This window comes from Myotis brandtii, unplaced genomic scaffold (genome assembly GCF_000412655.1).
Source record: "Myotis brandtii unplaced genomic scaffold, ASM41265v1 scaffold488, whole genome shotgun sequence".
Taxonomy (NCBI): domain Eukaryota; kingdom Metazoa; phylum Chordata; class Mammalia; order Chiroptera; family Vespertilionidae; genus Myotis; species Myotis brandtii.
The window spans coordinates 285,068-301,425 of record NW_005368638.1 but is presented as its reverse complement, the minus strand read 5'-3'; the positions used below and the strand labels follow the sequence as shown (position 1 = coordinate 301,425).

At 42.7% G+C, this 16,358-nt stretch overlaps 1 protein-coding gene across 3 annotated transcripts in view; it reads left to right on the top strand.

Annotated features, from left to right (window-relative positions):
* The window catches only part of LOC102252818 (chromosome unknown open reading frame, human C2orf76), a 73,285-nt gene continuing 56,927 nt past the window's right edge, over positions 1-16,358 (top strand). For 2 of the 3 annotated variants that reach the window (XM_014547928.1, XM_014547933.1), the window contains exon 1: positions 1-34. The gene's annotated coding sequence lies outside the window, so the exon portion shown is untranslated. The remainder of the gene's footprint in view (positions 35-16,358) is intronic. The other variant, XM_014547936.1, reaches the window with a different exon arrangement.

Genomic DNA, 16,358 nt, shown 5'->3' with positions numbered 1-16,358 from the left:
CGCGGACGGGAGCCGAAGGGAACTCCGGGAGCAGGTGGGACCGCGGAAGTAGGGCGCGCATCAGGGAGCGGGTGTTGTGGTCCGACCGGGGTGCAGCCCCAGCCTGCGGGGGAGTGACCCGCAGGGCAGAGGAGCGGGGTGGAGGCTGAAGAGCAGAGCCTGTTAAATATGTTTCACTGATCCCGTGTCCGGCGGGCGCGAGCAGGCCGGAAGCTGCTCCTCTGGATGAGGAACCTCTCAGGCGTGGGGAGGCCGAGGGGCTCCTGCGCATCTCAGGAACCTAGAGGAGCGCGCCCGGGGTGGCTGAGCCGGTCCCCAGGAAAGCGAGGCCGAGGCCTCGTCCTCTGAGCATTTGGCATGCCTTCCCGTTGCCTTAGTGTGCAGCTCTGTGTCGCACATTTTTGTTTGTGGTGCATGTCTCCATCTAGTCCAGCGGTTCTCAACCTGTGGGTCGCGACCCCTTTGGCGGTCGAACGACCCTTTCACAGGGGTCGCCTAAGACCATCCTGCATATCAGATATTTACATGACGATTCATAACAGTAGCAACATTACAGTTACGAAGTAGCAACGAAAATAATGTTATGGTTGGGTCACAACATGAGGAACTGTATTTAAAGGGCCAGAAGGCTGAGAACCACTGATTCTAGTACATTAAAGGCAGGGACAGTGTCTTACTTATCTTGACTTTAACAAACATGGCCCCGGCCTGGTGTCCAGCACATATCTCTTACGTGGATGACACTTGCATTCATTGACAAATATTTACTCGGCTCTTGTCAGGTAACTTGCACCTTCCTGGCCCTCAGGATACAGCAGGGAAAAAAAAAAAACCCACATAATTTCTTGCATCCTGTGGATGAAAGGGGCCACATGCTGACCTGACAGGCTCAGGGGAGGCCTGCATGGCGGTCTTGCAAACTCAGAGACCTAAAGTAACCACAAAGGACGGTCTGAAATTAAACTTTAACTAAAGCAGTGATGGTGGGCAGTTACGTCCTAGGCCAGTATCTTCACTGACAAGGTCAACCTATACCTTAACTGAGCCTATCTGTCTTTTTGCATCTATGATAACATACCCTTGAAATGTCTGGGTAACTTGTAACTTCCCTTTTTTTGGCCCCCTTGGGGGCACAACCTAAAGTGCTGGGCGCCAGGACAGATACCACAAATGCCTTCATTATCATGTTAATTGGTCCTGCACCCGCCTAAGTATGTGTCCATCATTTTACTTTTCATCCAATCCCAGGGGTTTCCCCTGCTTTGCTTTATCCCTCCTCCTTAATCTGTCACCAATGAATTACATGTAACCCACCTACGTCCCTCCTTTGATTGCAAATGTATAAATACAAATGTGACGCCGCCATTCTCCAGAGCATTATCTCAATTCGTTGAGGTTCTGCTTCCCTGCATATGTCGACAGTTTGGCTCAAATAAACTCACAAAAATTCTTTACAGGTTTCAATGGTTTTTTACGTTAACAATTCTTAGAACTTATACAGTATTAGGGATAATAGTTAATAAAGCAAGTTAAATAGAAAGTGTGTTAGAGGGTAGGGAGTTGGAAGTTGACAGTTTCACGTGGGATGGGCCGGTGGAGGGTTAAAGGGAGGTAACGTTTGAGAAGGACCCTCGCGGAGAGGAGGGAGCACTCCAGGCAGGACCTTAGTGTGAAGGTGGGAGCAGGGAGGAGTGGAAGGAGAGGGGGCTGGAGAGCTGAGGAGGTGGCAGGCTGCTTAGATGATGCAGAGCCTGATCTTTATAGGGACTTGACTTTTATTCTGAGTGCGATGGAAGCCAGAGGCTTTGGAGCAGAGGATGATGAGACTGAGAGGGGCAGGCCCGTGCCAGGTTGTCACAGGGGCTGATGGTCTCCATGGGACACAAAGGAGCAGCACGGGTGGATGGCAGAGTTTGAGGGTGATGCCCAGGAGACGAAAGGGAGGATTTCCCGGGGGTTACAGAGGAGTGGGTGAAGGGAGGGATTTGACGGAAAATTCTCTGGAGATTATTAAAAAGAGAGATCATTCCTTTCCTATTCCTAATATGTGACAAGAGGACTGGACTACACATCTTCCCCCACTTACAATTGTAGGTGTTTAGAAGGAAAAGCCAGGCGGAAGCTTTCAGAAGTAACTTAATGTAGGCGAGGCTTTATGAAATGGGAAGAAGTAGAGGTACAATAGTAAGGAACAAATCCAGAGCCTGTAGACTATGAATAATCTTATTTGAACAAACAAAGTCAAGCAAATTAACAAAAGCCTTGGAGTTAAACATGAAGAAATTACATCTGAATTGTAAGAAATGTGGGTTTCTCCCAAAATGATCATTCAGAGCTGCTTTTCCCCCTGAGGCCCAGATGAAACCTGGAAGCATTTTGGCTCCATCATTTGGTGCTTACAGCGACCTTGGTGGAAATTCAGGTTATTGTCTGTGTGGGTCAGATTTGCAGTCAACGGTGTCTGCTAGTCAGTAGGTTTTAACATTAGGTCATTGTGTTTGGCGTATTTGAAAAGATTAGGTAATTAGGTACCTCTCATAATGTAATTTTAAACATGTACCTCAGATTGGTTGGAGTTGAACATTGTAGAAAGCCAGATTCGTGTTTTATCTTGGCCGTCTCCAGTTTAAGTGGTTGATTGATTTGTTGGTTGCTTGTTTGGACTCGACTTCACTTTCCTAAAAACAAAACATTTCCCACAAGGTAGTTTTGTGCCTAGGTGAGTCTACAACAGTTACTTAAAGCAACTCAAGTGTAGAACTAAGTAAGGATTGTGGAATGGCATTCAGCTTTTAACATAGAGATAGTAACACACCAGCATCTGGGATTTTGTTTTTAAAAATAAATTTTAGAGTATATTTGGGGCCAATAAATTTTATGAAATTTTTAAAAATATATTTTTACCGATTTCAGAGAGGAAGGAAGAGGGAGAGAGAAATAGAAATATCAATGATGAAAGAGAATCATTGATTGGCTGCCTCCTGCACACCCCCTATTGGGGATAAAGCCCACAGACAGGGCATGTGCCCTTGCATGGAACCTGGGATCCTTCACTCCGCAGGCTGAGGCTCTACCCACTGAGCGAAACCAGCTAGGGCTGAATTTTTAATTCTGTATTTCAACAGTGTTGGAAAGGAAATTGCTTTTTATATCTGGAGAAAGTGTAAGCGCCTCAGGTCTGTTTATAGCCCTGTCAGCCACTGTCAAATGTTGTAATTATTTTATTTAATTTTAATTTATTCTTCTCTCTGAACCCCCTCTACATAAGCTAGGGAGGATAGGGATCACTGTGTATTGGTCAGTGCCTATCTCCAAGTGCCTGGCACTTCTTTGGCACTCAACTAATGGTAATTGAATGAACGAAGTGCTTTTCTGACTATGAAATGTATTCCTTCTGATTAGCCATGAACTGGAAACCAACTAAGTTTATGAGAACTGAATGTGAAACTATGGGCTAGTAAAGTAGCTGAACTGTGGTGCAAGGACCATGTAATCTCTCTATGATTTCCCAGGCTTGGAAACAGAATACCTGAAGTGTTAGGGGAAGCTGGGGAACCCGGTGAGCCAGTCAGCCTAATCAACCCCTCCCGGTGAGCAGACAGGCTGTTGTCATTATAACAGCCCGCCCTCACTTTCTTGGGACCCCTGTTTTGACTAAGAGGCTTCACTTGCTGGTTCTCAGGGTAGTCAGTCAGGCAAGATGCATTAGCAGCAGTGAAAGCAGTTCTTGCCCTGGGGTATGAATAGTAGTTTAATATTAGATTTCTCCTTATAAAAGAAATCTCACTTCCTAAAAGTAACCTATCATTAAAAAATGGACTACAGTTACAGCAAAGCTTTACTAGAAGGCACGGGGTAGGGTATTAACAAGTGTTGAATTCTATTCATTTGGTATTTATTTTCCATTTTCTTGGCATGTGATTCTGATGCTTGGCTCCAGGAAAGCTGGGAGGGGACTCCTGTGTTTTAAAGGGAGGGAGGCACCTGGGAAATGCTTCTGGGAAAGGAGCAAGGAGAGGTGGGCAGAGTTGGAGGTCTTTGATGAGAGTGGATACACTTGCCTTGTCCTGAGCTTAGGAAGAAGGCATTCAGTCTTCCACCATTAAGTGTCATATTGGCTGTGGGGTTTTTTGTACATGTCCTTTATCAAGTAGAGGAAGTTTCCCTCTATCGTTATTTCTAAGAGTTCTTATCATGAATGGATGTTGAAATTTATCGGATGCTTTTTTTTTTGCATTGATTGATATGATTACATGATTTTTCTTCTTTAGCCTATTAAAATGGTAGACTACATGGATTTCTTTTCAAATATTGAACTAGTCGTACTTCCCTGGAAGAAACCCCACTTGGTCATGGTGTATAATCCTTTGTATATATTGCAGAATTATATTTGCTAATATTTTAAGGGTCCTTATGTTTGTATTCATAAGGAATATTTGTAGTTATTTTTTAATAATGTCTTTGGTTTGTTATGGAACTACTGGCTTCATAAAATGAAATAGGACATGTTTTCTCCTTTTCTATTTTCTGAAATAAGTTGCTTAGAACTGTTGTTAATTCTTTAAATGTTTTGTAGAATTAGCCAATGAAACCTTCTGGGCCTGGAGGTTCTTCTTCTGGGAGTTTTAAAATTAATTATAGGCCATTAAAATTTTCTATCTCATCTGGGTAATGGTGGTAGTTTGTGTTTTTCACAAAATTAGTCCATTTTATCAAAGTTGTGAAGTTTGCATACCTGGATTTGTTCAAAGTATTCCCTGTTATCCTCATGATGTGTGCAGAGTCTGTAATGATATTCTCTACTTCATTTCTGATGTTGGTCATTTGTGTGTTCTCTCTCTTTTTTTCTTTGCCAAGCTTGTGCAAGATTGTCAATTTTTAAAAATCTCTCCAAAGAACCAGCTCTTTTTTAAAAAAAACTGATTTTTCTATTGTCTTTCCGTTTTTTTAATTTTATTGATTTTTAAAATTATTATTATTTTTCCCTTTTGCTTGCTTTGGGTTTGTTTTCCTCTCCTTTTTTAGGTTCTTGAAGTGGGAGGTTAGATTATTGATTTGAGACTTTAAATTTGAATGTATACATTTAGTGCTATACATTCCCTCTTAGTTCTCCTTTGTGTCCCCCAAATCTTATGTTGTATTTTCATTTTCATTCAGTTCAGTGTATTTTAAATTTCCTTTGAGACTTCCTCTTTGACCCAGGGATTGTATAACAGTCTCTTGCCTAGTTTCCAAGTGTTTATAGATTTACCCCATGTCTTTCTGGCTTTGATTTCTATTTTTATTCCAATGAGGTCAGAGAATACATTCTGTATGATTTCACTTCTTTAAATTTGTTGTGTGTTTTTTTGTGGCCTAGGATATGGTCTTATTGGCATGTATTTTGTGGGCACTTTAAAAGAATGTGCATTCTGCTGTCATTAGTGGAATGTTCTGTAAATGTCCATTACGTTCTGTTGATTGATGGTTGAGTTCTATATACCTGCTGCTTTTCTCTCTAATTATTCTACCATTTGCTGAGAAAGGGGTGTTGAAATCTCTAACCACAATCGTGGATTTGTCTATTTCCTCTTTCAGTTCTATTAGGTTTTTTCTTCACATATTTAACAGCTTTGTTTTTATACACATTAGGATTGCTATATCTTGTTGGTGGATTGACCCTGTTGGTCCATGGTTTCTTCTTTTATTTTCCTCTGTTTAGACATCCTTTATCCATTCTTTTAGGGTAGGTGTGCTGCTAACAAATTCTCTTAGCTTTTCTTCATCTGAGAATGCCTTGATTTTCTCTTCATTTCTGAGGAATATTTTCACTGGGTATAGTGTATGGGTTGATGGTTCTTTTCTTTCTTTTTTTTAAAATATGTTTTTTATTGATTTTAGAGAGGAAGGGAGAGTGAGAGAGAACTAGAAACATCGATGAAGGAGAAACATCAACTGGTTGCCTCCTACTGTGGATGGAGCCGGAAACCTGAGCATGTACCCTGACCAGGAGGAATCCAACCTCTTGGTACCTGGAAGGACGCTCAGTCCATTGAGCCACACCAGCCCAGCGGTTGATGTTCTTTTCTTTCATCACTTGAAAAATGTGCCACTTCCTTTGGCTTCCATGATTTATGATGAAAAACCCACTGCCATTTGCATCTGTTTTCCCCCTATGGGCAATGTTTACTTTCTCTCTGCTTTTCAGATATTTTCTTTTAGGGCTCAAAAGTTTGATTATGATGTGTTTTGGAGTGGATTTCTTTAGGTTTGTTCTGTTTGGGGTTCACTTCACTCTTGATTCTGTAGAATTATATCTCTTACCAACTTTGGGAAGCTGTTAGCCATTACTTTTTTAACCCTGCTCTCTTCCAATCATTATAGTCCCACAGGCTCTAAGGCTCTGCTCATATATTTTTTGATGTTAATCCTTACCTGAGGATATTTTTCCCATTGACTTTTTTAGAGAGAATGGAAGGGAGGGGAGGGAGAAACATTGATGTGTGAGAGACATATTGATTATTTGCCTCCCAAACGTGCCTTCAAACTGGTGACCCTTTGGTGGTGGACACTCTAACCATTGAGAACACCGGCCAGGGATTTTTTTTTTTTTTTGGGTCTATTTTTTCTGTTGTTCAGGTTGGGTAATTTCTGTTGTTTTATCTTCCAGTCCACTGTGTTCCCTCCATTCACTGAGTTTTTGAATTGAGATCTGTGTTTTTCAGTTCTAAAAATTTCCACTTGGTTCTTCTTTATAACTCCCATTTCTTTTATGAGACCTTTTAATTTTTCCTTTGTTTCAAGCATATTTACAGTTGCTCATTGAAGCACATGACGTCTGAGTAAAACCTTTGTCAATTATTCTGACATTTCTGTTGTGTCGGTGTTGGCACCACTTGATTGCCTTTTTTTATTCCAGTTGAGATCTTCCTGGTTCTTGATATGCTAAGTGATTTTCAGGTGAAACCTGGACATTTTGGGTGTTACATTCTGAGACTCTGGATCTTATGAAAATCTCCTGTTTTAGTGAGTTTTTTCCTGACACCTCACTAACAGAAGACTTGCTACTGTAGGTGGGGATAAAAGTTCCGGTCCTTGATGTGGTCCTGCTGACACCTGAGGTGGGATGGGAGTTTTCACTTCCCACTAGGCCTCCTCAGGATAAACTTCTGTTTGGGAGGCGTAAGAGTGCGCCCCACGTGTCTTCCCCAGACATTGAGGCTGAGGTGGGTGTGGCTCATTATGGATGGGTGGTTGTGAAAGTTCTGACTCACTGCCACTCCTCTGATACTACCTGTTACGATTTTGTTAAATTGGCATTTGTTAAGTGGAGCACAGGGTGCAGGACACTGAGCTCAGCCAGAGATTGCGAGAGAAATGGAAATAGAGAAGTTTATTATTCACAGGTCCTGGAGGAGATACCTGGCACTCCTCCTGGGGCCGCATGGGGAGGTCAAGGCAGGTGCACGCAGACAGAGCGGCAGGACCCTGGGCACATGCCTTTATTAGGGTCCGTGGGTGGAGTGCTTTGGGGTTCTCAGGCTAGGGCTTGCTGGTCAATTCAAACCAAAAGTTCGAGGTTCTGGGAAGCCCCAGGGGAGTCTTACCTAATGGAGGGGAAACTGTTGCTCACAAGGACTGTTGGGGAAGTCATGGTGACTCTGTGGGCTGCTATCTAGGGTATGTTCTTGCATGAGGGGGCAAGTGTCAGTTTAAGGTCCCTGCAGGCCGCTTGGCCAAGCAAAATGGGATGTCCAGGTAGCAATATAATGAATAACTTAGCTAAACGGCTGACACCAGTGTGGAAGGGGAGGGGCCTTACCTTATGCTCAGTGGAGTTGGAAGGCTGAGCTCCCCAGGTGGTCTCCACTGACGCTGGGTTTCAAGAGTCAGGCTTATGATGGCCCAGCTCCCTGCTCTGCCTTCTCTAACATCACCCGGAGGCTGGGTGAGTTGGGGGTCTCCTTATTAAAGCCAGTGAAGGAATCTTGGCTCCAGCTTCTCCCCTTTGCTAGTGTGGGTGGGCGGGCAGTTTCTCCTGTGATTTCTAGTGGAGTAGTGCTTTTGTCTGAAAGCTTTCTGTCTTGCTAGCCTGCCCCTTCCCTGGCTCTGTGGCCAGGAAGAGCAGGCTTTTGTTGTGGGGGTCTTTCACCTGCTGATGTTTACCGGTTGCCGACTTCTTTCAGGGACCTCACCATTGTGTCTTTCCTTGGTCTTGAGGTCCCTAGCCAGTCTGCCACCTTCTCTCCGCCTTTCAGATCTTATGTTTGTTTTATACATAGTGTCCGGGATTTTTAGTTGCACTTTGCAGGAAGTATAGGAGAAAGTACATCTCTGTCTTCCCAGAAGCAGAAGTGTAGGGCAGTGCCGCTTGAAATTTATTATTATTTTCTCTGAGTTACATTGTATCCTGATTTGTAACTGAAAGTTGTGGCTACTAAAGTGGAATAAAGACTCATTGTTCCCCATTCTCTTCGGGAGAGTATTAGTTCTGTTTTGGCTATTTGAAAGCTGTTTCATGTGGCTGAAGCTTATTCCCTACCAAATCTAATAGCAGGATTTTCTCTTCTTAGGAAGCTAAGAGCTCGGATACTTAATTGGTTTGGCTCTTAAAGATGAGTTCCAGTAGGGCTTAATCAAACTTCGGCTAGTGCTTTGTAAAATGTACATTTTTTTTAGTATTGTCTCTAGAAATAGTTTATTTATTTTAAAATATATTTTTATTGATTTCTGAGAGGAAGGGAGAGGGAGAGAGAGATAGAAACATCAGTGATGAGAGAGAATCATTGATTGGTTGTGTTTTTGCCTAGTAGTGAGGCTTCACTGTAATTGTAGTCTATCTTTTAACAATTAGATTACTTTTTAAAAAGTTCTAGTTTAAATGAAGACACATAATATTAATGTCCCTGTGCCCCCTCTCCCCTTCCCTCTGTAAGAGCACCTCTCACTTCTACATATGACTTTCTAAGTTGGTGTTTGTGTTAGTTTCCTGGGGTTGCTGTAATAAAGTATCACATACTGAGTGGTGTAAAACAAGAGAAATTTATCATCTTAAAGTTCCAGAGGCTAGAACTCCCAAACCAAGGCATCAGCAGAGTTGGTTCCCAGCCTCTCTCCTAGCTTCTGGGGGCCCCAGGCAATCCTTGGCTTGTAGATCCATCACATCCATCTTCACATGGCCATCTTCTAAGGACACCAGTCATAATGGGTCCCTAGTAGGACTTCACCTTAACTGATTACACCTTCAACAACTGTATTTCTTTTTTTAAAAAAAATATATTTCTTTATTGATTTCAGAGAGGAAGGGAGAGGGAGAGAGAGATAGAAACACCAATGATGAGAGAGAATCATTGATCGGCTGCCTCCTGCACACCCCCTACTGGGGATCGAGCCCGCAACCCAGGCATGTGCCCTTGGCCGGAATCGAACCTGGGACCCTTCAGTCTGCAGGCTGACGCTCTATCCACTGAGCCAAGCCGGCTAGGGCACCAACCGTATTTCTAAATGAGGCCCCATTCTGAGGTACTAGGTGGAGGTTAGGACTTCAACCATCTTTGTGTGTGTGTGTGTGTGTGTGTGTGTGTGTGTGTGTGGGTGGAGGGAACGGGACACAATTCAACCCATGTCAGCATTCTTCTAAACACCAGAAGCAAATTGGTGTTAAAAACACAGTCCTTGCCCTAGGTGGTTGAGCTCAGTGGATAGAGCGTTGGCCTGTAGACTGAAGGGTCCCAGGTTTGATTCTGGTCAGGGGCACATGCCTGGGTTGCAGGCTTGATCCCCAGGAGGCAGCTGGTCAGTGATTCTCCCTCATCATTGATGTTTCTATCTCTCTCTCCCCTTCCCTTCTCTGAAATCAATAAAAATATGTTTTCAAACAAACAAACAAACAAACACCACAGTCCTTCCCCTCATGAATTACTGTCTCCTGGTGGGGCAACAGAGAGCACGGGAGTAACAAATGGGGCTGAGCCAGCCAGGAAAGGTCCTTCCAAGGAGGTGACATTTCCATCGAGAACAGGAGGATCGGCTTTAGAAAAATCGAGAAGGTTTCCAGCATTGAACTGAAAGAAGACCAGTGTCACTGTTGGGCGGGGACTTGGGGGAGACAGAGTCTGGGTTCAAATCACACAGAGACTTTCTGGTCATGATAGGAGATTGCACTTTACTTCAGGGGCTGTGGGGGCCTGTGGGGCATCCTAAGCAGGGGAGAGGTACTTGGATTTATATTTTCAGAAGATCACTCTTGATGCTGTATGCCACCTGGAAAAAGGGCTGGACAGTAATGGGGAGACCAATTAATTGGGAACCTTTTCCATGATTCAAGAAAGAGACAGAGACTAAGGTGGCAGTCATAAAGATGGAGAGAAATGGAACATTCAAGATACATTTTGGGGAAAGAGCTGATAAGATTGCTAATGGATTAGCTAGAGAGTAAGAGAAAGGGGGACTCCGTTGCTGATCACTTGAGTAACTCAGTGGATGGTTGTATAATTGCCAAGACTGGGAAATCCGGGTTGTGGTTGAGGTCAGATTTAAACTGCCAAGTTCAGTTTGGGATATGTTAAATGCTTTGTGGTAGTTGGTGAAACAAATAGTCAGCTTAATTTATGAGTTTGAACTGAAGGTTGAGAATGTATTTTATTTATTTATTTATTTACTTATTTAATCCTCACCCAAGGATATTTTTCCACTGATTTTTCAGAGAGAGTGGAAGAGAGAGGGAAAGACAGAAATATCGATGTGAGAGAAACACATCGATTGGTCGCCTCCTGCATGTGCCCCTTCCAAGGCCCGGCTGGGGAGGAGCCTGTAACTGAGGTATGTGCCCTTGGCTGGAATTGAACCTGGGTCCCTTCAGTCTACAGGCCAACGCTCTATCCACTAAGCCAAACTGGCTAGAGCTGAGAATGTATTTTAGAGAGTGGTCATCATACAGATGGCTATGAAAGATGGGTGTGGAGGAGATGGAAGTGTGCCTCTCGGGGGAGAGTGTAAGGAGAGAAACCAGATGTAGTACTGACCTGGGGGAGCACTAACGTTTTAACATCTAGAAACTTGGGTTTCTCATGTTTGGGACTCTCTGCGCTCCCTGGACTTGGTAAATTTATTTCTTTCACCAGGAAGGGGAAGTTTTCTGTCATTATTTCTTCAAATAGGTTTTTAATATCTTGCTCTCTCTTTCTCATTTCCTTCTGGCATCCCCATAATGCGAATGTTGATACTATCTTCATATTTCTGTATTCTTTTTTTCTTTTTTCTCTTCTAATTGGGTGTTCTTTTGCTTCCTCATATTCCAAATTGTTGATTTGGATTCTTGGAATCCCCTACTCTACTGGTGGATCCCTGTAAATTATTCTTTATTTCAGTTAGTGTATGCTTAATTTCTGACTGGTCCTTTTTCATGTCTTTGATATTCTCACTAAGATCCTTGAAAGTCTCACTAATTCCCTTGAAATTCTCATTAAGATCATTGAGTAACCTTATAACCATGGTTTTGAACTCTGTATCCAGTAGTTTGCTTGCTTCCATTTCTTTCATTTGTGACATGTTTGTCTCCCCATTTTGGCTGCTTCCTTGTGTTTGTTAGGATGGATTAGGACGGTGGTTGGCAACCGGTGGTCCGTGGACCACTGTGGTCCATGAGGTCCGAAAGGTTGGCAACTGATGTGTTAGGAAGAGCTGCTATATCTCCTGGAGTTGGTAAAGTGACCTTTGTAGTAGGTGTCCTGTAGGTTCCCAGTGGCTCAGCCTCTCCAGTCACCTGAGCTGGCACTCTAGGTGCACCCCTGTGTGGGCTGTGTACACAGTCTTGTAGTTGAGCTTTGATTGCTGTTGGTGTCACCGGGAGGAATTGACCTCCAGGCCAATTGCCTGTCAGGACCAGCTGCGGCTACAGTGGGAGAGCTGCTGTGCAGGAAACACCCCTATGGAGCAGGACATGCTTCAGTGGGGCTTTGGTGCTCACTGAGTCTGCCTCTTGAGTGTGTTGTTTATGGATGTGTAGAGTTATAATCTGCTGTGGTCTGAAGCTGTCCACCAAGTCCACTGTTTCTCGGGCTTTTTAGGAGGTGCAAAATCAGCTATTTGTATTGGGCTTGGAGAGGCCCAGGGGTTAAGCAAGGCAGGCTCGTGCTAGTGCATGGTCTTGCGCCTTTTATTGATAGGTTTGGGGCACGCTGACCCAGCTGCAGCTTGTTTGAGATATTTTAGCAAAGTCTGAAGCCTGAGCAAGGAAAGCCATTCATATGCAAAAGCCACTGCAAATAGGTTGGGTGGGGCTGCAAGTTGGATGGGGTGGGGTCTCAGGGAATCACCAGGATGGAGAAAACGTATATGGCTGCCAGTCAGCCCTTTGACCAGGGAGGTCCCAGCACAGGAACAATGATCTCTGCAAGCACCTCTCTCTGGGAGAAAGCTGCCCCCAAGTTGTGCCCTGATGCCAGACAATCTAGTTCCTCCTTGTATGTGTCTGGGTCCCACAGAGCCTTGTCCTGGCACTGGAGCTCAGAGGAAGCAGGACTTTGTAAATTCAGTTCGTGCGCCAGCCCTTTAAGAGGAACAATTGGGTTTCCAGCAGCCTCCATGTCACTCAACGCCAATCCCTGCTGGTTTTTACAGCCTGTAGTTATGGGGACTTCTCTTCCCAGCTCTGGAACCCTGGGCTGGGGGTCTGTGTGGGGCTGGGACTCCTTGCTCCTCATGGGCAGCCTCCACAGAGATGATCTCCCTCTGGATTAAAAAAGTGGCACACGTGGGTGTCGGACCAGCCTGTTCTGAGCCTTTGCCCCTCCTACCAGTCTCAGTGTGCTTTCTTCTTTACTTCTCTAGTTGTAGGGCTTCCATTCAGCCAGCTTTCAGGTGGTTCTGAATGATGGTTCTGTATTTTAGTTGTAATTTTGATGTGGTTGAGGGAGGTGGCAAGCACAGACATTTATCTACACTGTTATCTTGGTTCTCCAATTTCTTTGTTGAGGACTTTAGCATCTGTGTTCCTCAGGGATATTGGCCTATAGTTTTCTTTATTTGTAGTGTATTTATCTGGTTTTGGAATTAGGATAATGCTGCCTCATAAAATGAGCTTTGGAGTCTTCCCTCCTCTTAAATTTTTTGGAATAGTTTGAGAAGGATAGTTGTTAGTTTTCCTTTGAATGTTTGATACAAATTCTCTTATGAAGCCATCAGGACTTTTGTTTGTTGAGAGGTTTTTTTTTTTCAATTACTGCTTCAATTTCACCAGTTCTAATCTGTCTATTCAGATGATCTGATTCTTCCTGATTCAGTTTTGGAAGATATGTTTTTATGAATTTATTCATTTTGTCCAGATTATCCAATTTTGGGCATATAGTTTTTTGTAATATTTTCTTACAATCCCTGTATTTCTGTGGAGTCAGTTGTTACTTCTCCTCTTTCATTTCTGGTTTTATTTATTTGGGTCCTCTCTCTTTTTCTCTTAATGAGTCCGGTTAAAGGTTTGTCAGTCTTGTTTATCTCTCAAAGACCCAGCTCATGGTTTCATTGATCTTTTTGTATTAGTTTTTTAGGCTCTGTTTTGTTTATTTCTTCTCTGACTTTTATTATTTCATTTCTTATACTCACGTTGGGCTTTGTTAGTTGTTCTTTTTTGTGTAAAGTTAGATTGCTTATTTGAATTTTTCTTGTTTCTTGGGATAGGCTTGTAATGCTATGAATTTTCCTCTTAGGGCTCCTTTTGCTGTGTCCTATAGATTTTGGATTGTTGTTTGCTCATTTTCATTTGTTTCATGGTATCTTTTGATTTCTTCCTTGATCTTATTGTTTACCCATTTGTTGTTTAACATCATGTTATTTAGCCTGCATGTCTTTGTGTATTTTTCAGTATTTTTTGTGTGTGTTTTTTTCTTGTGATTGGTTTCTATTTTTATACAAGTATGGTCGGAGAAGATGCTTGATATGATTTCATTCTTAAATTTATTGAGACTTGTTTTGTGTCCTAACATATCCTAGAAAATATTCCATGTGCACTTGATAAGACTGTATATTCTGCTGCTTTGGGGTGAAATGCTCTGAAGATACCAATTAAATCCATCTGATCTAGTGTGTGATTTAAGGCCGCTCTTTCCCTGTTGATTTTCTGTATGCAAGATTTATCCAGTCATGTCAATAGGGTGGTAAAGTCCCCTACTATGACTATATTACTGTTGATTTCTCCTTTTATGTCTATCAAGATTTGCTTTATATATTTAGGTGCATAAATCTTTACAAGGGTTATATCCTCTTTTTTTTTCTTCCCTTTTTTATGTTCTTATTGATTTTTTAGAGGGATAGAGAGAGATAGGAACATTGTTTAGCTGCTTCCTGCACATTGCCTAAAGGGGATTGAGCCTGCTACCCGGGCATGTGCCCTGACCAGGAATTGAACCAGTGACCTCTTGGTTCATAGGTTGATGTTCAACCACTGAGCAACACCAGCCGGGCTCCACTTGTCACTTTTATCCCTCAGGTCCTAGCCCCTGGCTTGGGTTCTCATGCCTTGCTGTTCCCTTAGTCTCTCAACCTACACCCAGGCTCATAGACACCCAGAAAGCTGTGTTGTTTTGGTTTTGTAGTCTTAATTCCTATGAAAGAGAGTGTAACTATGCATTCTCAGGCCCTTGTACACCCTCACAAAACTTTCAGTCCTGACACAATTCCCAGTCCCTGGGTGGTTTTTCCCCTCTTCTTATGCCCTTCCCCACATGCTCTCCTAAATTCTGAATGCAAAGCTTCCATCACTTTCACTTTCTGTGTTGGGGTCCAACCCCAGCAGGTCCAGGGGTTCCCAAAGGTGTAGACGGAGTTGGCGAAGAAGGAATAACACAGAGACAGTGTTCAGTTGATCAGCAGCCTAGCCACGTTCTCTAGCCGGGTTATATCCTCTTGATGGGTTGTTCCCTTTATCATTATGTAGTGTCCTTCATTGTCTCTTACTATAGCCTTTGCTACTCCAGCTTTTTTTTCATGTTTATTTGCATGAAATATATTTTTTCATCCCTTTTCTTTTAGTCTCTGTGCATCTTTCATTCTGAGGTGGATATCTTGTAACCGCATATATATGGGTCTTATTTTCTTATCCATTCAGCTACCCTATGTCTTTTGATTGGAGTATTTAAGCCATTTACATTTAGAGTAATTATTGATAGGTATGTTTTTATTGCTATTTTATTCTTTATAACTGTTCTTCTTTCTTTGGTTTTTTCAAGAGGACCCTTTAACTTTTTATTTTTATTTTTTTGTAATACTGGTTTGGTGGTAGCAAACAGCTTTTTCTTCTCTGGGAAGCTTTTTATTTTCCTTCAAATTTAAATGATAGCCTTGATGGGTAAAGTAGTCTTGGTTGTAGGTCCTTGCTTTTCATCACTTTGAATATTTCATGTCAATCCCTTCTGGCCTGAAATGTTTCTGTTGAGAAATCAGCTGATAGTCTAATGGGAGTTCCCTTGTAGGTAGCTAACTGTCTTTCTCTTGCTTCTTTTAAGGTTCTCTCTTTGTCTTTAACCTTTGCCATTTTAATTATGATGTGGGCACCTTTGGGTTCATCTTAGTTGGGACTTTCTGTGCTTACTGGACTAGTGTGTCTTTTTCTTTCACCAGGTTAGGGAAGTTTTCAGTCATTATTTTTTCAAATAGGTTCTCAATCCCTTGTTCTCTCTCTTCTCCTTTTGGTACCCCATATGATGCAGATGTTGTTATGTTTCATGTTGTCCCAAAGGTCCCTTAAACTATCTGTATTTTGTTGCTGTTGTTGTTAATCCTCACCCAAGGGTATTTTTTCCATTGCTTTTTAGAGAGAGTGAAATGAAAGGAGGGAAGTAGGAGCGGGGAGAGAGTAACATTGATGTGAGAGAAACACATTAATTGATTGCCTCCTGCATGCACTCCAACCATGCCAGGGATTGAACCTGCATCCCACGTATATGCCCTTGACCAGGAATCAAACCGGAGACCCTTTGGTGCATGGGCCAGTGTTCTAACCACTGAGCACACTGGCCAGGACTATCTGTATTTTTTTTCTTTTTTTTTTCTGCTCTGATTGGGTGTTTTCTTCTACCTTGTCTTCTAAGTCACTGATTGGATCCTCTGCTTCATCCTGCCTACTGTTTATTTATTCTGGTGTATTCTTCATTTTAGATATTATATTCTTTATTTCTGACTGTTTTTTATGGTTCCTCTGTCGTTTTTTATGTTTATTATCCCTTATGTTAAATTGTCATTGATTTCTCCATTCTTCCTCTGTGGGGCACGGCTACAGTGTTTTGGCCAGGTTCAAGCCTCGGACTAATGAAAGGACAGGGTCCTCTCATTGCCACGTGCAAGTCCCAGCTGGAGGGCAGGGCCCTCCCAGCACAAATCATAGCCAA